Source organism: Channa argus, unplaced genomic scaffold, assembly GCF_033026475.1.
Source record: "Channa argus isolate prfri unplaced genomic scaffold, Channa argus male v1.0 Contig013, whole genome shotgun sequence".
Classification (NCBI taxonomy): domain Eukaryota; kingdom Metazoa; phylum Chordata; class Actinopteri; order Anabantiformes; family Channidae; genus Channa; species Channa argus.
This window is the reverse complement of record NW_027125232.1, coordinates 243346-267825: the sequence shown is the minus strand read 5'-3', so window position 1 is coordinate 267825 and position 24480 is coordinate 243346. Positions and strand designations below refer to the sequence as shown.

Sequence of the window (24480 nt, the reverse complement as noted above, 5' to 3'; positions counted from 1 at the left end):
CTCAACGCCAGTGCCTTATCCATTAGGCCACTGGGGCATCTCAAACACCTTTACTCATCAGTTCTTCCACCAAACAGTTGCTTCCTAGACAGAGCATAATGTGAGACATGCCATGTTGGCTTTGGGTAACACAATAATGGCCCCAAATGCAGTAGATATAGTGAGTAGAAGGGAAATTTTTAAAAGTGCAAAGAAAAAGATGTGAAACACGTAGAAACTAGATTGCCATGCTGATATGAAACTGGCATTGTACCCCAGATTGGACTCGAACCCTTTGGGTAGCACAATAATGACAATAAAAGCAGTTAGTATAGTAAGATGGAGGAAAGCATTTGAAAGAGCAGAGAAAAGAATGTGAAATATACAATAATTGCATTCCCAAGCGGATATGCATCTGGAATTGTACAGTAGGTGAATATGTACTTTCTGTATCTGGTTCACTTTACTAAGAGGTTGTAAAGGCCCTAAGTCAGCTTACAAAACACAGTTAGCAGAGGATGGTTTCGACCCATCGACCTCTGGGTTTTGGGCCCAGCACGCTTCCGCTGCGCCACTCTGCTTTCAACCACACCAGATTGGAGTCGAACCCTTTGGGTAACACAATAATGACAATAAAAGCAGTTAGTATAGTAAGATGGAGGAAAGCATTTGAAAGAGCAGAGAAAAGAATGTGAAATATACAAAAATTGCATTCCCAAGCTGATATGCATCTGGAATTGTACAGTAGGCGAATATGTATTTTCTGTATCTGGTTCACTTTACTAAAAGGTTGTAAAGGCCCTAAGTCAGCTTACAAAACACAGTTAGCAGAGGATGGTTTCGATCCATCGACCTCTGGGTTATGGGCCCAGCACGCTTCCGCTGCGCCACTCTGCTTTCAACCACGCCAGATTGGACTCGAACCCTTTGGGTAACACAATAATGACAATAAAAGCAGTTAGTATAGTAAGATGGAGGAAAGCATTTGAAAGAGCAGAGAAAAGAATGTGAAATATACAAAAATTGCATTCCCAAGCTGATATGCATCTGGAATATTACAGTAGGTGAATATGTACTTTCTGTATCTGGATCACTTTACTTAAAGGTTGTAAAGGCCCTAAGTCAGCTTACAAAACACAGTTAGCAAAGGATGGTTTCAATCTATTGACCTCTGGGTTATGGGCCCAGCACGCTTCTGCTGCGCCACTCTGCTGTCAACCACCCCAGATGGGACTCGAACCCACAATCCCTGGCTTAGGAGGCCAGTGCATTATCCATTAGGCCACTGGGGCATCACAAACACCTTTACTCCTCAGTTCTTCCAACTAACAGTTGCTTCCTATATAGAGCATAATGTGAGACATGCCATGTTGGCTTTGGGTAACACAGTAATGGCCCCAAATGCAGTAGATATAGTGAGTAGAAGGGAAAAGATGTGAAATACGTAGAAACTAGTTTCCAATGCTGAGATGAAACTGGCATTGTACACCAGATTGGACTCGAACCCTTTGGGTAACACAATAATGACAATAAAAGCAGTTAGTATAGTAAGATGGACGAAAGCATTTGAAAGAGCAGAGAAAGGAATTTGAAATATACAAAAATTGCATTCCCAAGCTGATATGCATCTGGAATTGTACAGTAGATGAATATGTACTGTCTGTATCTGGTTCATTTTACTAAGACATTGTAAGGGCTCTAAATCACTTTACAAAACACAGTTAGCAGAGGATGGATTCGATCCATCGACCTCTGGGTTATGGGCCCAGCACACTTCCGCTGCGCCACTCTGCTGTCAACCACCCCAGATGGGACTTGAACCCACAATCCCTGGCTTAGGAGGCCAGTGCCTTATCCATTAGGCCACTGGGGCCTCTCAAACACCTTTACTCATCAGTTCTTCCACCAAACAGTTGCTTCCTAGACAGAGCATAATGTGAGACATGCCATGTTGGCTTTGGGTAACACAATAATGGCCCCAAATGCAGTAGATATAGTGAGTAGAAGGGAAATTTTTAAAAGTGCAAAGAAAAAGATGTGAAACACGTAGAAACTAGATTGCCATGCTGATATGAAACTGGCATTGTACCCCAGATTGGACTCGAACTCTTTGGGTAGCACAATAATGACAATAAAAGCAGTTAGTATAGTAAGATGGAGGAAAGCATTTGAAAGAGCAGAGAAAAGAATGTGAAATATACAATAATTGCATTCCCAAGCTGATATGCATCTGGAATTGTATAGTAGGTGAATATGTACTTTCTGTATCTGGTTCACTTTACTAAGAGGTTGTAAAGGCCCTAAGTCAGCTTACAAAACACAGTTAGCAGAGGATGGTTTCGATCCATCGACCTCTGGGTTATGGGCCCAGCACGCTTCCGCTGCGCCACTCTGCTGTCAACCACCCCAGATGGGACTTGAACCCACAATCCCTGGCTTAGGAGGCCAGTGCCTTATCCATTAGGCCACTGGGGCATCTCAATCACCTTTACTCATCAGTTCTTCCACCAAACAGTTGCTTCCTATACAGAGCATAATGTGAGACATGCCATGTTGGCTTTGGGTAACACAATAATGGCCCCATATGCAGTAGATATAGTGAGTTCAATTCAATTCAACTTTATTTATATAGTGCCAATTCACAACAAAGTCATCTCAGGGCACTTTACAGAATAAAGTCAAGATTATAAAGATATATAAAGAGAACCCAACAATTCCCCCTGGAGCAAGCCATAGGCAACAGTGGAGAGGAAAAACTCCCTTTAACGGAAGAAACCTCCAGCAGAACCAGGCTCAGGGTGGACGGCCATTTGCCTCGACCGGTTGGGGTGAGTGGAAAGGGGAGAGGGAAAAGAACAGAGCAACAAAAAGCAACAACAAAACATTGGGCAGATTGGTAGGACCAGTAGCTTCACGCTGGAAGACACACAGCTTCAAAGCCGGGGGACACCTGCAGAAAGGGACAGAGAGAAGGGGACAGAGGATGACAAAGACAACTACGGGAGAGAACACACAGAGTTAATGACATACAGTGGTGACAATTGCGGGATGAGAGGAGAGGAGAGATGGTCAAGAGGAGGAAAGGAGCTCAGTGCATTGGGGGGTGGGTCCCCCAGCAGTCTAAGCCTATGGCAGCATAACTATAAATAACTATATGCTTTATTAAAAAGGAAGGTTTTAAGCCTAGACTTAAAAGTAGAGAGGCTGTCTGCTTCCCGAATCTGAACTGGGAGCTGGTTTCACAAGAGAGGAGCTTGATAGCTAAAGGCTCTACCTCCCATTCTACTTTTGGAAATTCTGGGAACCACAAGTAGGCCTGCATTCTGAGAGCAAAGTGGTCTACTGGGATGATATGGTGCTATGAGGTCTTCTAAATATGATGGAGCCTGACCATTCAGAGCTTTATATGTAAGAAGCAGGGTTTCAAATTCTATTCTACATTTAATTGGAAGCCAATGGAGAGAAGCTAGTGAAGGTGAAATATGATCTCTCTTGCTAGTTCCAGTCAGCACTCTTGCTGCAGCATTTTGGATTAATTGCAGGCTCTTTAGGGAGTTACTGGGGCATCCTGAAAGTAGGGAATTACAGTAGTCAAACCTAGAGGTAACAAATGCATGGACCAGTTTTTCGGCATCACTTTGAGACAGGATGCTCCTAATTTTGGCAATGTTCCGTAGGTGGAAGAAGGCTGTTCTAGAGATTTGTTTTGTATGTGAGTTAAAGGACAGATCCTGATCAAACATAACTCCAAGGTTCCTTGCAGTAGTACTGGAGGCCAGGATTATGCCATCTAGTGTAACAATATGGTTGGACATCATATCTCTGAGATTTTTGGGCCCAAATACTATGAATTCAGTTTTGTCTGAGTTTAAAAGTAAAAAATTGTGGGACATCCAGGCCTTTATGTCTTGTAGGCATGCTTGAAGCTTTATTAACTGATTATTTTCATCTGGTTCCATATATAAATATAGCTGGGTATCATCAGCATAACAGTGGAAGGGATATTTTTAAAAGTGCAAAGAAAAAGATGTGAAACACGTAGAAACTAGATTGCCATGCTGATATGAAACTGGCATTGTACCCCAGATTGGACTCGAACCCTTTGGGTAACACAATAATGACAATAAAAGCAGTTAGTATAGTAAGATGGAGGAAAGCATTTGAAAGAGCAGAGAAAAGAATGTGAAATATACAAAAATTGCATTCCCAAGCTGATATGCATCTGGAATATTACAGTAGGTGAATATGTACTTTCTGTATCTGGATCACTTTACTTAAAGGTTGTAAAGGCCCTAAGTCAGCTTACAAAACACAGTTAGCAAAGGATGGTTTCAATCTATTGACCTCTGGGTTATGGGCCCAGCACGCTTCCGCTGCGCCACTCTGCTTTCAACCACGCCAGATTGGACTCGAACCCTTTGGGTAACACAATAATGACAATAAAAGCAGTTAGTATAGTAAGATGGAGGAAAGCATTTGAAAGAGCAGAGAAAAGAATGTGAAATATACAAAAATTGCATTCCCAAGCTGATATGCATCTGGAATATTACAGTAGGTGAATATGTACTTTCTGTATCTGGATCACTTTACTTAAAGGTTGTAAAGGCCCTAAGTCAGCTTACAAAACACAGTTAGCAGAGGATAGTTTCGAACCATCGACCTTTGGGTTATGGGCCCAGCACGCTTCCGCTGAGCCACTCTGCTGTCAACCACCCCAGATGGGACTCGAACCCTTTGGGTAACACAATAATGACAATAAAAGCAGTTAGTATAGTAAGATGGAGGAAAGCATTTGAAAGAGCAGAGAAAAGAATGTGAAATATACAAAAATTGCATTCCCAAGCTCATATGCATCTGGAATTGTACAGTAGGTGAATATGTACTTTCTGTATCTGGTTCACTTTACTAAAAGGTTGTAAAGGCCCTAAGTCAGCTTACAAAACACAGTTAGCAGAGGATGGTTTCGATCCATCGACCTCTGGGTTATGGGCCCAGCACGCTTCCGCTGCGCCACTCTGCTTTGAACCACACCAGATTGGACTCGAACCCTTTGGGTAATACAACTGCTCATACTGAACCAAAACCCAAAACTTTTAAATGTGGATTATTAAACATCAGATCTCTCTCTTCTAAATCTTTGTTAGTAAATGACTTGATAAATGATCATCAAATTGGTTTATTTTGTCTCACTGAAACGTGGTTGCAGCAGGAAGAATATGTCAGTTTAAATGAGTCAACCCCCCAAAGTCATATTAATTATCATGTTCCTAGATGCACAGGCCGAGGTGGAGGAGTAGCAGCAATATTTCACTCTAGCTTATCAATAATTCCTAGACCTAAACATAGTTATACCTCATTTGAGAGTCTTACTCTTAGCCTTTCACACCCAAACTGGAAAACTCAAAAACCACTATTATTTGTTATCGTGTACCGTCCTCCAGTCCCTTATTCAGAGTTTTTGATTGAATTTTCTGATTTTCTATCTGATTTAGTGCTTAGTACAGATAAAGTCATTATAGTGGGTGACTTTAACATTCATGTAGATGCTGACAGTAACTGTCTGAGCACTGCGTTTAATTCATTATTAGATTCAATTGGTTTTTCCCAAAATGTAAATAAACCCACTCATTGTTTTAGTCACACGTTAGACCTTGTCCTTACATATGGCATTGAAACTGATAATTTAATAGTATTTCCTCATAATTCTCTTCTGTCTGACCATTTTCTAATAACATTTGAATTTACAATAACGGACTATACAGCAGTTAGGAAAAAATTCCACTACAGCAGATGTTTATCTGAAAATGCTGTGAATACATTTAAAGAAATTATTTCTTCATCTTTTTCACCACCATGTGTCAATACTATGGTGAGTAGCCATCTTACTCCTGTGCAAATTGATTATTTAGTTGACGATTCTGCCGCCTCACTGCGTAGGATACTAGATACAGTTGCCCCTTTGAAATAGAAGGCAGTGAATCAGAGGAGCCGACCTCCATGGTACAATTCACAAATGCACAGCTTAAAGCAGACAACACGAAAGTTAGAGAGGAAGTGGCGTTCTACTAATTTAGAAGAATCCCGGTTAGCCTGGAAAAACAGTTTAAAAACATACAAAAAAGCTCTCCGTGATGCCAGAACAGCATATTATTCCGCATTAATAGAGGAAAACAAGAACAACCCCCGGTTTCTGTTCAGCACTGTAGCCAGGCTGACTAAGAGCCATAGTTCTGTTGAGCCTAGTATTCCCTTAACTTTGAGCAGCAATGACTTTATGACTTTCTTTACTAGTAAAATTGTAGCCATTAGGGAAAAGATTCACCAGATCCTCCCTACAAATATTACGGCTAGATCTTCATGTACAACAGCTATAGAATCCTCAATAAGGCCCCAATCCATCTTAGACTGCTTTTCACCCATAGATCTCACTGAGCTAAGTTCAACTACCGCCTCCTCAAAACTAACAACATGTCTTTTAGACCCTGTTCCAACCAAATTGCTTAAAGATGTTCTACCTTTAATAGACACTTTCATATTAGATTTGATTAACCTATCTTTAGAAACTGGCTATGTACCAAAGGCCTATAAAGTTGCTGTAATCAAACCATTACTTAAAAAACCTTGTCTTGATCCAGGGGATTTAGCCAACTATAGACCAATATCAAATCTCCCGTTTATTTCTAAAATCCTTGAAAAAGTAGTTGCAAAACAATTATGTGATCACCTTTACAGGAATAATTTGTATGAAGACTTTCAGTCAGGATTTAGAGCTCATCACAGTACAGAAACAGCACTGGTAAAAGTCTCCAATGATCTTCTCCTGGCTTCAGATAATGGACTTGTGTCTGTACTCGTCTTACTAGACCTTAGTGCCGCATTTGACACCATTGACCACAACATTTTATTACAGAGACTAGAACATGGATTTGGGATTAAAGGAACCACATTACATTGGTTTAAATCTTATCTGTCAGACAGATTCCAACTTGTTCATGTTAATGATGACTCTTCTTTATGCACCAAAGTCAGCTATGGAGTTCCACAGGGCTCTGTGTTAGGACCAATACTTTTTAATCTCTACATGTCACCTTTAGGCAAAATCATTAGGAAACATTCCATAAACTTCCACTGATATGCAGATGATACCCAGCTCTATTTATCTGTGAAACCAGAAGATACTAACCAATTAGTCAAATTTGAAGCATGTCTAAAAGACATAAAGAACTGGATGTCCTACAATTTCCTACTTCTAAATTCAGACAAAACTGAAATCATCCTCTTTGGGCCTAAAAACATGAGAAATATGCTGTCTAACAATATAGTTACTCTAGATGACATAACTTTGGCCTCTAGTACTACGGTGAGGAACCTTGGAGTTATCTTTGACCAAGATTTGGCGTTTACGTCACATAAAAGACAAATGTCTAGAACAGCCTTCTTCCACCTACGGAACATTGCTAAAATTAGAAGCATCCTGTCTCAAAGTGATGCCGAAAAACTTGTCCATGCATTTGTTACTTCTAGGTTGGACTACTGTAATTCCCTACTTCTGGGGTGTCCTAATAACTCTCTAAAAAGCCTTCAATTAATCCAAAATGCTGCAGCAAGAGTGCTGACTGGATTAGGAAAGAGAGATCATATTTCACCTTCACTAGCTTCTCTTCATTGGCTTCCCATAAAATCTAGAATAGAGTTCAAAACCCTCCTCCTTACATACAAAGCTCTTAATGGTCAAGCTCCATCATATTTAATAGATCTCATAGTCCTGTATCGCCCAATTAGACCACTTCGATCCCAAAATACTGGCCTACTTGTGGTTCCCAGAGTTTGCAAAAGTAGAATGGGAGGCAGAGCCTTTAGCTATCAAGCTCCTCTCCTGTGGAACCAGCTTCCAATCCAAATTCGTGGAGCAGACACCCTCTCTACTTTTAAGACTAGGCTTAAAACTTTCCTTTTTGATAAAGCTTATAGTTAAAAATCCTCACTCAACGCCAGTGCCTTATCCATTAGGCCACTGGGGCATCTCAAACACCTTTACTCATCAGTTCTTCCACCAAACAGTTGCTTCCTAGACAGAGCATAATGTGAGACATGCCATGTTGGCTTTGGGTAACACAATAATGGCCCCAAATGCAGTAGATATAGTGAGTAGAAGGGAAATTTTTAAAAGTGCAAAGAAAAAGATGTGAAACACGTAGAAACTAGATTGCCATGCTGATATGAAACTGGCATTGTACCCCAGATTGGACTCGAACCCTTTGGGTAGCACAATAATGACAATAAAAGCAGTTAGTATAGTAAGATGGAGGAAAGCATTTGAAAGAGCAGAGAAAAGAATGTGAAATATACAATAATTGCATTCCCAAGCGGATATGCATCTGGAATTGTACAGTAGGTGAATATGTACTTTCTGTATCTGGTTCACTTTACTAAGAGGTTGTAAAGGCCCTAAGTCAGCTTACAAAACACAGTTAGCAGAGGATGGTTTCGACCCATCGACCTCTGGGTTTTGGGCCCAGCACGCTTCCGCTGCGCCACTCTGCTTTCAACCACACCAGATTGGAGTCGAACCCTTTGGGTAACACAATAATGACAATAAAAGCAGTTAGTATAGTAAGATGGAGGAAAGCATTTGAAAGAGCAGAGAAAAGAATGTGAAATATACAAAAATTGCATTCCCAAGCTGATATGCATCTGGAATTGTACAGTAGGCGAATATGTATTTTCTGTATCTGGTTCACTTTACTAAAAGGTTGTAAAGGCCCTAAGTCAGCTTACAAAACACAGTTAGCAGAGGATGGTTTCGATCCATCGACCTCTGGGTTATGGGCCCAGCACGCTTCCGCTGCGCCACTCTGCTTTCAACCACGCCAGATTGGACTCGAACCCTTTGGGTAACACAATAATGACAATAAAAGCAGTTAGTATAGTAAGATGGAGGAAAGCATTTGAAAGAGCAGAGAAAAGAATGTGAAATATACAAAAATTGCATTCCCAAGCTGATATGCATCTGGAATATTACAGTAGGTGAATATGTACTTTCTGTATCTGGATCACTTTACTTAAAGGTTGTAAAGGCCCTAAGTCAGCTTACAAAACACAGTTAGCAAAGGATGGTTTCAATCTATTGACCTCTGGGTTATGGGCCCAGCACGCTTCTGCTGCGCCACTCTGCTGTCAACCACCCCAGATGGGACTCGAACCCACAATCCCTGGCTTAGGAGGCCAGTGCATTATCCATTAGGCCACTGGGGCATCACAAACACCTTTACTCCTCAGTTCTTCCAACTAACAGTTGCTTCCTATATAGAGCATAATGTGAGACATGCCATGTTGGCTTTGGGTAACACAGTAATGGCCCCAAATGCAGTAGATATAGTGAGTAGAAGGGAAAAGATGTGAAATACGTAGAAACTAGTTTCCAATGCTGAGATGAAACTGGCATTGTACACCAGATTGGACTCGAACCCTTTGGGTAACACAATAATGACAATAAAAGCAGTTAGTATAGTAAGATGGACGAAAGCATTTGAAAGAGCAGAGAAAGGAATTTGAAATATACAAAAATTGCATTCCCAAGCTGATATGCATCTGGAATTGTACAGTAGATGAATATGTACTGTCTGTATCTGGTTCATTTTACTAAGACATTGTAAGGGCTCTAAATCACTTTACAAAACACAGTTAGCAGAGGATGGATTCGATCCATCGACCTCTGGGTTATGGGCCCAGCACACTTCCGCTGCGCCACTCTGCTGTCAACCACCCCAGATGGGACTTGAACCCACAATCCCTGGCTTAGGAGGCCAGTGCCTTATCCATTAGGCCACTGGGGCCTCTCAAACACCTTTACTCATCAGTTCTTCCACCAAACAGTTGCTTCCTAGACAGAGCATAATGTGAGACATGCCATGTTGGCTTTGGGTAACACAATAATGGCCCCAAATGCAGTAGATATAGTGAGTAGAAGGGAAATTTTTAAAAGTGCAAAGAAAAAGATGTGAAACACGTAGAAACTAGATTGCCATGCTGATATGAAACTGGCATTGTACCCCAGATTGGACTCGAACTCTTTGGGTAGCACAATAATGACAATAAAAGCAGTTAGTATAGTAAGATGGAGGAAAGCATTTGAAAGAGCAGAGAAAAGAATGTGAAATATACAATAATTGCATTCCCAAGCTGATATGCATCTGGAATTGTATAGTAGGTGAATATGTACTTTCTGTATCTGGTTCACTTTACTAAGAGGTTGTAAAGGCCCTAAGTCAGCTTACAAAACACAGTTAGCAGAGGATGGTTTCGATCCATCGACCTCTGGGTTATGGGCCCAGCACGCTTCCGCTGCGCCACTCTGCTGTCAACCACCCCAGATGGGACTTGAACCCACAATCCCTGGCTTAGGAGGCCAGTGCCTTATCCATTAGGCCACTGGGGCATCTCAATCACCTTTACTCATCAGTTCTTCCACCAAACAGTTGCTTCCTATACAGAGCATAATGTGAGACATGCCATGTTGGCTTTGGGTAACACAATAATGGCCCCATATGCAGTAGATATAGTGAGTTCAATTCAATTCAACTTTATTTATATAGTGCCAATTCACAACAAAGTCATCTCAGGGCACTTTACAGAATAAAGTCAAGATTATAAAGATATATAAAGAGAACCCAACAATTCCCCCTGGAGCAAGCCATAGGCAACAGTGGAGAGGAAAAACTCCCTTTAACGGAAGAAACCTCCAGCAGAACCAGGCTCAGGGTGGACGGCCATTTGCCTCGACCGGTTGGGGTGAGTGGAAAGGGGAGAGGGAAAAGAACAGAGCAACAAAAAGCAACAACAAAACATTGGGCAGATTGGTAGGACCAGTAGCTTCACGCTGGAAGACACACAGCTTCAAAGCCGGGGGACACCTGCAGAAAGGGACAGAGAGAAGGGGACAGAGGATGACAAAGACAACTACGGGAGAGAACACACAGAGTTAATGACATACAGTGGTGACAATTGCGGGATGAGAGGAGAGGAGAGATGGTCAAGAGGAGGAAAGGAGCTCAGTGCATTGGGGGGTGGGTCCCCCAGCAGTCTAAGCCTATGGCAGCATAACTATAAATAACTATATGCTTTATTAAAAAGGAAGGTTTTAAGCCTAGACTTAAAAGTAGAGAGGCTGTCTGCTTCCCGAATCTGAACTGGGAGCTGGTTTCACAAGAGAGGAGCTTGATAGCTAAAGGCTCTACCTCCCATTCTACTTTTGGAAATTCTGGGAACCACAAGTAGGCCTGCATTCTGAGAGCAAAGTGGTCTACTGGGATGATATGGTGCTATGAGGTCTTCTAAATATGATGGAGCCTGACCATTCAGAGCTTTATATGTAAGAAGCAGGGTTTCAAATTCTATTCTACATTTAATTGGAAGCCAATGGAGAGAAGCTAGTGAAGGTGAAATATGATCTCTCTTGCTAGTTCCAGTCAGCACTCTTGCTGCAGCATTTTGGATTAATTGCAGGCTCTTTAGGGAGTTACTGGGGCATCCTGAAAGTAGGGAATTACAGTAGTCAAACCTAGAGGTAACAAATGCATGGACCAGTTTTTCGGCATCACTTTGAGACAGGATGCTCCTAATTTTGGCAATGTTCCGTAGGTGGAAGAAGGCTGTTCTAGAGATTTGTTTTATATGTGAGTTAAAGGACAGATCCTGATCAAACATAACTCCAAGGTTCCTTGCAGTAGTACTGGAGGCCAGGCTTATGCCATCTAGTGTAACAATATGGTTGGACATCATATCTCTGAGATTTTTGGGCCCAAATACTATGAATTCAGTTTTGTCTGAGTTTAAAAGTAAAAAATTGTGGGACATCCAGGCCTTTATGTCTTGTAGGCATGCTTGAAGCTTTATTAACTGATTATTTTCATCTGGTTCCATATATAAATATAGCTGGGTATCATCAGCATAACAGTGGAAGGGATATTTTTAAAAGTGCAAAGAAAAAGATGTGAAACACGTAGAAACTAGATTGCCATGCTGATATGAAACTGGCATTGTACCCCAGATTGGACTCGAACCCTTTGGGTAACACAATAATGACAATAAAAGCAGTTAGTATAGTAAGATGGAGGAAAGCATTTGAAAGAGCAGAGAAAAGAATGTGAAATATACAAAAATTGCATTCCCAAGCTGATATGCATCTGGAATATTACAGTAGGTGAATATGTACTTTCTGTATCTGGATCACTTTACTTAAAGGTTGTAAAGGCCCTAAGTCAGCTTACAAAACACAGTTAGCAAAGGATGGTTTCAATCTATTGACCTCTGGGTTATGGGCCCAGCACGCTTCCGCTGCGCCACTCTGCTTTCAACCACGCCAGATTGGACTCGAACCCTTTGGGTAACACAATAATGACAATAAAAGCAGTTAGTATAGTAAGATGGAGGAAAGCATTTGAAAGAGCAGAGAAAAGAATGTGAAATATACAAAAATTGCATTCCCAAGCTGATATGCATCTGGAATATTACAGTAGGTGAATATGTACTTTCTGTATCTGGATCACTTTACTTAAAGGTTGTAAAGGCCCTAAGTCAGCTTACAAAACACAGTTAGCAGAGGATAGTTTCGAACCATCGACCTTTGGGTTATGGGCCCAGCACGCTTCCGCTGAGCCACTCTGCTGTCAACCACCCCAGATGGGACTCGAACCCTTTGGGTAACACAATAATGACAATAAAAGCAGTTAGTATAGTAAGATGGAGGAAAGCATTTGAAAGAGCAGAGAAAAGAATGTGAAATATACAAAAATTGCATTCCCAAGCTCATATGCATCTGGAATTGTACAGTAGGTGAATATGTACTTTCTGTATCTGGTTCACTTTACTAAAAGGTTGTAAAGGCCCTAAGTCAGCTTACAAAACACAGTTAGCAGAGGATGGTTTCGATCCATCGACCTCTGGGTTATGGGCCCAGCACGCTTCCGCTGCGCCACTCTGCTTTGAACCACACCAGATTGGACTCGAACCCTTTGGGTAATACAACTGCTCATACTGAACCAAAACCCAAAACTTTTAAATGTGGATTATTAAACATCAGATCTCTCTCTTCTAAATCTTTGTTAGTAAATGACTTGATAAATGATCATCAAATTGGTTTATTTTGTCTCACTGAAACGTGGTTGCAGCAGGAAGAATATGTCAGTTTAAATGAGTCAACCCCCCAAAGTCATATTAATTATCATGTTCCTAGATGCACAGGCCGAGGTGGAGGAGTAGCAGCAATATTTCACTCTAGCTTATCAATAATTCCTAGACCTAAACATAGTTATACCTCATTTGAGAGTCTTACTCTTAGCCTTTCACACCCAAACTGGAAAACTCAAAAACCACTATTATTTGTTATCGTGTACCGTCCTCCAGTCCCTTATTCAGAGTTTTTGATTGAATTTTCTGATTTTCTATCTGATTTAGTGCTTAGTACAGATAAAGTCATTATAGTGGGTGACTTTAACATTCATGTAGATGCTGACAGTAACTGTCTGAGCACTGCGTTTAATTCATTATTAGATTCAATTGGTTTTTCCCAAAATGTAAATAAACCCACTCATTGTTTTAGTCACACGTTAGACCTTGTCCTTACATATGGCATTGAAACTGATAATTTAATAGTATTTCCTCATAATTCTCTTCTGTCTGACCATTTTCTAATAACATTTGAATTTACAATAACGGACTATACAGCAGTTAGGAAAAAATTCCACTACAGCAGATGTTTATCTGAAAATGCTGTGAATACATTTAAAGAAATTATTTCTTCATCTTTTTCACCACCATGTGTCAATACTATGGTGAGTAGCCATCTTACTCCTGTGCAAATTGATTATTTAGTTGACGATTCTGCCGCCTCACTGCGTAGGATACTAGATACAGTTGCCCCTTTGAAATAGAAGGCAGTGAATCAGAGGAGCCGACCTCCATGGTACAATTCACAAATGCACAGCTTAAAGCAGACAACACGAAAGTTAGAGAGGAAGTGGCGTTCCACTAATTTAGAAGAATCCCGGTTAGCCTGGAAAAACAGTTTAAAAACATACAAAAAAGCTCTCCGTGATGCCAGAACAGCATATTATTCCGCATTAATAGAGGAAAACAAGAACAACCCCCGGTTTCTGTTCAGCACTGTAGCCAGGCTGACTAAGAGCCATAGTTCTGTTGAGCCTAGTATTCCCTTAACTTTGAGCAGCAATGACTTTATGACTTTCTTTACTAGTAAAATTGTAGCCATTAGGGAAAAGATTCACCAGATCCTCCCTACAAATATTACGGCTAGATCTTCATGTACAACAGCTATAGAATCCTCAATAAGGCCCCAATCCATCTTAGACTGCTTTTCACCCATAGATCTCACTGAGCTAAGTTCAACTACCGCCTCCTCAAAACTAACAACATGTCTTTTAGACCCTGTTCCAACCAAATTGCTTAAAGATGTTCTACCTTTAATAGACACTTTCATATTAGATTTGATTAACCTATCTTTAGAAACTGGCTATGTACCAAAGGCCTATAAAGTTGCTGTAATCAAACCATTACTTAAAAAACCTTGTCTTGATCCAGGGGATTTAGCCAACTATAGACCAATATCAAATCTCCCGTTTATTTCTAAAATCCTTGAAAAAGTAGTTGCAAAACAATTATGTGATCACCTTTACAGGAATAATTTGTATGAAGACTTTCAGTCAGGATTTAGAGCTCATCACAGTACAGAAACAGCACTGGTAAAAGTCTCCAATGATCTTCTCCTGGCTTCAGATAATGGACTTGTGTCTGTACTCGTCTTACTAGACCTTAGTGCCGCATTTGACACCATTGACCACAACATTTTATTACAGAGACTAGAACATGGATTTGGGATTAAAGGAACCACATTACATTGGTTTAAATCTTATCTGTCAGACAGATTCCAACTTGTTCATGTTAATGATGACTCTTCTTTATGCACCAAAGTCAGCTATGGAGTTCCACAGGGCTCTGTGTTAGGACCAATACTTTTTAATCTCTACATGTCACCTTTAGGCAAAATCATTAGGAAACATTCCATAAACTTCCACTGATATGCAGATGATACCCAGCTCTATTTATCTGTGAAACCAGAAGATACTAACCAATTAGTCAAATTTGAAGCATGTCTAAAAGACATAAAGAACTGGATGTCCTACAATTTCCTACTTCTAAATTCAGACAAAACTGAAATCATCCTCTTTGGGCCTAAAAACATGAGAAATATGCTGTCTAACAATATAGTTACTCTAGATGACATAACTTTGGCCTCTAGTACTACGGTGAGGAACCTTGGAGTTATCTTTGACCAAGATTTGGCGTTTACGTCACATAAAAGACAAATGTCTAGAACAGCCTTCTTCCACCTACGGAACATTGCTAAAATTAGAAGCATCCTGTCTCAAAGTGATGCCGAAAAACTTGTCCATGCATTTGTTACTTCTAGGTTGGACTACTGTAATTCCCTACTTCTGGGGTGTCCTAATAACTCTCTAAAAAGCCTTCAATTAATCCAAAATGCTGCAGCAAGAGTGCTGACTGGATTAGGAAAGAGAGATCATATTTCACCTTCACTAGCTTCTCTTCATTGGCTTCCCATAAAATCTAGAATAGAGTTCAAAACCCTCCTCCTTACATACAAAGCTCTTAATGGTCAAGCTCCATCATATTTAATAGATCTCATAGTCCTGTATCGCCCAATTAGACCACTTCGATCCCAAAATACTGGCCTACTTGTGGTTCCCAGAGTTTGCAAAAGTAGAATGGGAGGCAGAGCCTTTAGCTATCAAGCTCCTCTCCTGTGGAACCAGCTTCCAATCCAAATTCGGGGAGCAGACACCCTCTCTACTTTTAAGACTAGGCTTAAAACTTTCCTTTTTGATAAAGCTTATAGTTAAAAATCCTCACTCAACGCCAGTGCCTTATCCATTAGGCCACTGGGGCATCTCAAACACCTTTACTCATCAGTTCTTCCACCAAACAGTTGCTTCCTAGACAGAGCATAATGTGAGACATGCCATGTTGGCTTTGGGTAACACAATAATGGCCCCAAATGCAGTAGATATAGTGAGTAGAAGGGAAATTTTTAAAAGTGCAAAGAAAAAGATGTGAAACACGTAGAAACTAGATTGCCATGCTGATATGAAACTGGCATTGTACCCCAGATTGGACTCGAACCCTTTGGGTAGCACAATAATGACAATAAAAGCAGTTAGTATAGTAAGATGGAGGAAAGCATTTGAAAGAGCAGAGAAAAGAATGTGAAATATACAATAATTGCATTCCCAAGCGGATATGCATCTGGAATTGTACAGTAGGTGAATATGTACTTTCTGTATCTGGTTCACTTTACTAAGAGGTTGTAAAGGCCCTAAGTCAGCTTACAAAACACAGTTAGCAGAGGATGGTTTCGACCCATCGACCTCTGGGTTTTGGGCCCAGCACGCTTCCGCTGCGCCACTCTGCTTTCAACCACACCAGATTGGAGTCGAACCCTTTGGGTAACACAATAATGACAATAAAAGCAGTTAGTATAGTAAGATGGAGGAAAGCATTTGAAAGAGCAGAGAAAAGAATGTGAAATATACAAAAATTGCATTCCCAAGCTGATATGCATCTGGAATTGTACAGTAGGCGAATATGTATTTTCTGTATCTGGTTCACTTTACTAAAAGGTTGTAAAGGCCCTAAGTCAGCTTACAAAACACAGTTAGCAGAGGATGGTTTCGATCCATCGACCTCTGGGTTATGGGCCCAGCACGCTTCCGCTGCGCCACTCTGCTTTCAACCACGCCAGATTGGACTCGAACCCTTTGGGTAACACAATAATGACAATAAAAGCAGTTAGTATAGTAAGATGGAGGAAAGCATTTGAAAGAGCAGAGAAAAGAATGTGAAATATACAAAAATTGCATTCCCAAGCTGATATGCATCTGGAATATTACAGTAGGTGAATATGTACTTTCTGTATCTGGATCACTTTACTTAAAGGTTGTAAAGGCCCTAAGTCAGCTTACAAAACACAGTTAGCAAAGGATGGTTTCAATCTATTGACCTCTGGGTTATGGGCCCAGCACGCTTCTGCTGCGCCACTCTGCTGTCAACCACCCCAGATGGGACTCGAACCCACAATCCCTGGCTTAGGAGGCCAGTGCATTATCCATTAGGCCACTGGGGCATCACAAACACCTTTACTCCTCAGTTCTTCCAACTAACAGTTGCTTCCTATATAGAGCATAATGTGAGACATGCCATGTTGGCTTTGGGTAACACAGTAATGGCCCCAAATGCAGTAGATATAGTGAGTAGAAGGGAAAAGATGTGAAATACGTAGAAACTAGTTTCCAATGCTGAGATGAAACTGGCATTGTACACCAGATTGGACTCGAACCCTTTGGGTAACACAATAATGACAATAAAAGCAGTTAGTATAGTAAGATGGACGAAAGCATTTGAAAGAGCAGAGAAAGGAATTTGAAATATACAAAAATTGCATTCCCAAGCTGATATGCATCTGGAATTGTACAGTAGATGAATATGTACTGTCTGTATCTGGTTAATTTTACTAAGACATTGTAAGGGCTCTAAATCACTTTACAAAACACAGTTAGCAGAGGATGGATTCGATCCATCGACCTCTGGGTTATGGGCCCAGCACACTTCTGCTGCGCCACTCTGCTTTCAACCAAACCAGATTGGACTCGAACCCTTTGGGTAACACAATAATGACAATAAAAGCAGTTAGTATAGTAAGATTGAGGAAAGCATTTGAAAGAGCAGAGAAAAGAATGTGAAATATACAAAAATTGCATTCCCAAGCTGATATGCATCTGGAATTGTACAGTAGGTGAATATGTACATTCTGTATCTGGTTCACTTTACTAAAAAGTTGCAAAGGCCCTAAGTCAGCTTACAAAACACAGTTAGCAGAGGATGGTTTCGATCCATCGACCTCTGGGTTATGGGCCCAGCACGCTTCCGCTGCGCCACTCTGCTGTCAACCACCGCAGATGGGACTTGAACCCACAATCCCTGGCTTAGGAGGCCAGTGCCTTATCCATTAGGCCACTGGGGCCTCTCAAACACCTTTACTCATCAGTTCTTCCACCAAACAGTTGCTTCCTAGACAGAGCATAATGTGAGACATGCCATGTTGGCTTTGGGTAACACAATAATGGCCCCAAATGCAGTAGATATAGTGAGTAGAAGGGAAATTTTTAAAAGTGCAAAGAAAAAGATGTGAAACACGTAGAAACTAGATTGCCATGCTGATATGAAACTGGCATTGTACCCCAGATTGGACTCGAACCCTTTGGGTAGCACAATAATGACAATAAAAGCAGTTAGTATAGTAAGATGGAGGAAAGCATTTGAAAGAGCAGAGAAAAGAATGTGAAATATACAATAATTGCATTCCCAAGCTGATATGCATCTGTAATTGTATAGTAGGTGAATATGTACTTTCTGTATCTGGTTCACTTTACTAAAAGGTTGTAAAGGCCCTAAGTCAGCTTACAAAGCACAGTTAGCAGAGGATGGTTTCGATCCATCGACCTCTGGGTTATGGGCCCAGCACGCTTCCGCTGCGCCACTCCTTACATATGGCATTGAAACTGATAATTTAATAGTATTTCCTCATAATTCTCTTCTGTCTGACCATTTTCTAATAACATTTGAATTTACAATATCGGACTATACAGCAGTTAGGAAAAAATTCCACTACAGCAGTTGTTTATCTGAAAATGCTGTGAATACATTTAAAGAAATTATTTCTTCATCTTTTTCACCACCATGTGTCAATACTATGGTGAGTAGCCATCTTACTCCTGTGCAAATTGATTATTTAGTTGACGATTCTGCCGCCTCACTGCGTAGGATACTAGATACAGTTGCCCCTTTGAAATAGAAGGCAGTGAATCAGAGGAGCCGACCTCCATGGTACAATTCACAAATGCACAGCTTAAAGCAGGCAACACGAAAGTTAGAGAGGAAGTGGCGTTCCACTAATTTAGAAGAATCCCGGTTAGCCTGGAAAAACAGTTTAAAAACATACAAAAAAGCTCTCCGTGATGCCAGAACAGCATATTATTCCGCATTAATAGAGGAAAACAAGAACAACCCCCGGTTTCTGTTCAGCACTGTAGCCAGGCTGACTAACAGCCATAGTTCTGTTGAGCCTTGTATTCCCTTAACTTTGAGCAGCAATGACTTTATGACTTTCTTTACTAGTAAAATTGTAGCCATTAGGGAAAAGATTCACCAGATCCTCCCTACAAATATTACGGCTAGATCTTCATGTACAACAGCTATAGAATCCTCAATAAGGCCCCAATCCATCTTAGACTGCTTTTCACCCATAGATCTCACTGAGCTAAGTTCAACTACCGCCTCCTCAAAACTAACAACATGTCTTTTAGACCCTGTTCCAACCAAATTGCTTAAAGATGTTCTACCTTTAATAGACACTTTCATATTAGATTTGATTAACCTATCTTTAGAAACTGGCTATGTACCAAAGGCCTATAAAGTTGCTGTAATCAAACCATTACTTAAAAAACCTTGTCTTGATCCAGGGGATTTAGCCAACTATAGACCAATATCAAATCTCCCGTTTATTTCTAAAATCCTTGAAAAAGTAGTTGCAAAACAATTATGTGATCACCTTTACAGGAATAATTTGTATGAAGACTTTCAGTCAGGATTTAGAGCTCATCACAGTACAGAAACAGCACTGGTAAAAGTCTCCAATGATCTTCTCCTGGCTTCAGATAATGGACTTGTGTCTGTACTCGTCTTACTAGACCTTAGTGCCGCATTTGACACCATTGACCACAACATTTTATTACAGAGACTAGAACATGGATTTGGGATTAAAGGAACCACATTACATTGGTTTAAATCTTATCTGTCAGACAGATTCCAACTTGTTCATGTTAATGATGACTCTTCTTTATGCACCAAAGTCAGCTATGGAGTTCCACAGGGCTCTGTGTTAGGACCAATACTTTTTAATCTCTACATGTCACCTTTAGGCAAAATCATTAGGAAACATTCCATAAACTTCCACTGATATGCAGATGATACCCAGCTCTATTTATCTGTGAAACCAGAAGATACTAACCAATTAGTCAAATTTGAAGCATGTCTAAAAGACATAAAGAACTGGATGTCCTACAATTTCCTACTTCTAAATTCAGACAAAACTGAAATCATCCTCTTTGGGCCTAAAAACATGAGAAATATGCTGTCTAACAATATAGTTACTCTAGATGACATAACTTTGGCCTCTAGTACTACGGTGAGGAACCTTGGAGTTATCTTTGACCAAGATTTGGCGTTTACGTCACATAAAAGACAAATGTCTAGAACAGCCTTCTTCCACCTACGGAACATTGCTAAAATTAGAAGCATCCTGTTTCAAAGTGATGCCGAAAAACTGGTCCATGCATTTGTTACTTCTAGGTTGGACTACTGTAATTCCCTACTTCTGGGGTGTCCTAATAACTCTCTAAAAAGCCTTCAATTAATCCAAAATGCTGCAGCAAGAGTGCTGACTGGATTAGGAAAGAGAGATCATATTTCACCTTCACTAGCTTCTCTTCATTGGCTTCCCATAAAATCTAGAATAGAGTTCAAAACCCTCCTCCTTACATACAAAGCTCTTAATGGTCAAGCTCCATCATATTTAAAAGATCTCATAGTCCTGTATCGCCCAATTAGACCACTTCGATCCCAAAATACTGGCCTACTTATGGTTCCCAGAGTTTGCAAAAGTAGAATGGGAGGCAGAGCCTTTAGCTATCAAGCTCCTCTCCTGTGGAACCAGCTTCCAATCCAAATTCGGGGAGCAGACACCCTCTCTACTTTTAAGACTAGGCTTAAAACTTTCCTTTTTGATAAAGCTTATAGTTAAAAATCCTCACTCAACGCCAGTGCCTTATCCATTAGGCCACTGGGGCATCTCAAACACCTTTACTCATCAGTTCTTCCACCAAACAGTTGCTTCCTAGACAGAGCATAATGTGAGACATGCCATGTTGGCTTTGGGTAACACAATAATGGCCCCAAATGCAGTAGATATAGTGAGTAGAAGGGAAATTTTTAAAAGTGCAAAGAAAAAGATGTGAAACACGTAGAAACTAGATTGCCATGCTGATATGAAACTGGCATTGTACCCCAGATTGGACTCGAACCCTTTGGGTAGCACAATAATGACAATAAAAGCAGTTAGTATAGTAAGATGGAGGAAAGCATTTGAAAGAGCAGAGAAAAGAATGTGAAATATACAATAATTGCATTCCCAAGCTGATATGCATCTGGAATTGTACAGTAGGTGAATATGTACTTTCTGTATCTGGTTCACTTTACTAAAAGGTTGTAAAGGCCCTAAGTCAGCTTACAAAACACAGTTAGCAGAGGATGGTTTCGACCCATCGACCTCTGGGTTTTGGGCCCAGCACGCTTCCGCTGCGCCACTCTGCTTTCAACCACACCAGATTGGAGTCGAACCCTTTGGGTAACACAATAATGACAATAAAAGCAGTTAGTATAGTAAGATGGAGGAAAGCATTTGAAAGAGCAGAGAAAAGAATGTGAAATATACAAAAATTGCATTCCCAAGCTGATATGCATCTGGAATTGTACAGTAGGCGAATATGTATTTTCTGTATCTGGTTCACTTTACTAAAAGGTTGTAAAGGCCCTAAGTCAGCTTACAAAACACAGTTAGCAGAGGATGGTTTCGATCCATCGACCTCTGGGTTATGGGCCCAGCACGCTTCCGCTGCGCCACTCTGCTTTCAACCACGCCAGATTGGACTCGAACCCTTTGGGTAACACAATAATGACAATAAAAGCAGTTAGTATAGTAAGATGGAGGAAAGCATTTGAAAGAGCAGAGAAAAGAATGTGAAATATACAAAAATTGCATTCCCAAGCTGATATGCATCTGGAATATTACAGTAGGTGAATATGTACTTTCTGTATCTGGATCACTTTACTTAAAGGTTGTAAAGGCCCTAAGTCAGCTTACAAAACACAGTTAGCAAAGGATGGTTTCAATCTATTGACCTCTGGGTTATGGGCCCAGCACGCTTCTGCTGCGCCACTCTGCTGTCAACCACCCCAGATGGGACTCGAACCCACAATCCCTGGCTTAGGAGGCCAGTGCATTATCCATTAGGCCACTGGGGCATCACAAACACCTTTACTCCTCAGTTCTTCCAACTAACAGTTGCTTCCTATATAGAGCATAATGTGAGACATGCCATGTTGGCTTTGGGTAACACAGTAATGGCCCCAAATGCAGTAGATATAGTGAGTAGAAGGGAAAAGATGTGAAATACGTAGAAACTAGTTTCCAATGCTGAGATGAAACTGGCATTGTACACCAGATTGGACTCGAACCCTTTGGGTAACACAATAATGACAATAAAAGCAGTTAGTATAGTAAGATGGACGAAAGCATTTGAAAGAGCAGAGAAAGGAATTTGAAATATACAAAAATTGCATTCCCAAGCTGATATGCATCTGGAATTGTACAGTAGATGAATATGTACTGTCTGTATCTGGTTCATTTTACTAAGACATTGTAAGGGCTCTAAATCACTTTACAAAACACAGTTAGCAGAGGATGGATTCGATCCATCGACCTCTGGGTTATGGGCCCAGCACACTTCTGCTGCGCCACTCTGCTTTCAACCAAACCAGATTGGACTCGAACCCTTTGGGTAACACAATAATGACAATAAAAGCAGTTAGTATAGTAAGATTGAGGAAAGCATTTGAAAGAGCAGAGAAAAGAATGTGAAATATACAAAAATTGCATTCCCAAGCTGATATGCATCTGGAATTGTACAGTAGGTGAATATGTACATTCTGTATCTGGTTCACTTTACTAAAAAGTTGCAAAGGCCCTAAGTCAGCTTACAAAACACAGTTAGCAGAGGATGGTTTCGATCCATCGACCTCTGGGTTATGGGCCCAGCACGCTTCCGCTGCGCCACTCTGCTGTCAACCACCGCAGATGGGACTTGAACCCACAATCCCTGGCTTAGGAGGCCAGTGCCTTATCCATTAGGCCACTGGGGCCTCTCAAACACCTTTACTCATCAGTTCTTCCACCAAACAGTTGCTTCCTAGACAGAGCATAATGTGAGACATGCCATGTTGGCTTTGGGTAACACAATAATGGCCCCAAATGCAGTAGATATAGTGAGTAGAAGGGAAATTTTTAAAAGTGCAAAGAAAAAGATGTGAAACACGTAGAAACTAGATTGCCATGCTGATATGAAACTGGCATTGTACCCCAGATTGGACTCGAACCCTTTGGGTAGCACAATAATGACAATAAAAGCAGTTAGTATAGTAAGATGGAGGAAAGCATTTGAAAGAGCAGAGAAAAGAATGTGAAATATACAATAATTGCATTCCCAAGCTGATATGCATCTGTAATTGTATAGTAGGTGAATATGTACTTTCTGTATCTGGTTCACTTTACTAAAAGGTTGTAAAGGCCCTAAGTCAGCTTACAAAGCACAGTTAGCAGAGGATGGTTTCGATCCATCGACCTCTGGGTTATGGGCCCAGCACGCTTCCGCTGCGCCACTCTGCTGTCAACCACCCCAGATGGGACTCTAACCCTTTGGGTAACACAATAATGACAATAAAAGCAGTTAGTATAGTAAGATGGAGGAAAGCATTTGAAAGAGCAGAGAAAAGAATGTGAAATATACAAAAATTGCATTCCCAAGCTGATATGCATCTGGAATTGTACAGTAGATGAATATGTACTGTCTGTATCTGGTTCATTTTACTAAGACATTGTAAAGGCCTTAAATACCCTTACAAAACACAGTTAGCAGAGGATGGTTTCGATTCATCGCCCTCTGGGTTATGAGCCCAGCACGCTTCCGCTGCGCCACTCTGCTTTGAACCACACCAGATTTCACTCGAACCCTTTGGGTAATACAATAATGACAATAAAAGCAGTTAGTATAGTAAGATGGAGGAAAGCATTTGAAAGAGCAGAGAAAAGAATGTGAAATATACAAAAATTGCATTCCCAAGCTGATATGCATCTGGAATTGTACAGTAGGTGAATATGTACTTTCTGTATCTGGTTCACTTTACTAAAAGGTTGTAAAGGCCCTAAGTCAGCTTACAAAACACAGTTAGCAGAGGATAGTTTCGAACCGTTGACCTTTGGGTTATGGGCCCAGCACGCTTCCGCTGCGCCACTCTGCTTTGAACCACACCAGATTGGACTCGAACCCTTTGGGTAATACAACTGCTCATACTGAACCAAAACCCAAAACTTTCAAATGTGGATTATTAAATATCAGATCTCTCTCTTCTAAATCTTTGTTAGTAAATGACTTGATAAATGATCATCAAATTGGTTTATTTTGTCTCACTGAAACGTGGTTGCAGCAGGAAGAATATGTCAGTTTAAATGAGTCA

General features: G+C 40.7%; 4 non-coding genes across 4 annotated transcripts; all 4 read right to left on the bottom strand.

Annotated features, from left to right (window-relative positions):
- Nucleotides 1-1779: 1779 nt before the first annotated feature.
- trnar-ccu (transfer RNA arginine (anticodon CCU)) lies at nucleotides 1780-1852 on the bottom strand. Its single transcript has one exon. It is a non-coding gene; the product is annotated as a tRNA-Arg (tRNA).
- Nucleotides 1853-2381: 529 nt separating this feature from the next.
- trnar-ccu (transfer RNA arginine (anticodon CCU)) lies at nucleotides 2382-2454 on the bottom strand. Its single transcript has one exon. It is a non-coding gene; the product is annotated as a tRNA-Arg (tRNA).
- A 7288-nt stretch (nucleotides 2455-9742) lies between these two features.
- Nucleotides 9743-9815, bottom strand: trnar-ccu (transfer RNA arginine (anticodon CCU)). The gene has a single exon. It is a non-coding gene; the product is annotated as a tRNA-Arg (tRNA).
- Nucleotides 9816-10344: 529 nt separating this feature from the next.
- trnar-ccu (transfer RNA arginine (anticodon CCU)) lies at nucleotides 10345-10417 on the bottom strand. Its single transcript has one exon. It is a non-coding gene; the product is annotated as a tRNA-Arg (tRNA).
- Between the last annotated feature and the right edge of the window lie 14063 nt (nucleotides 10418-24480).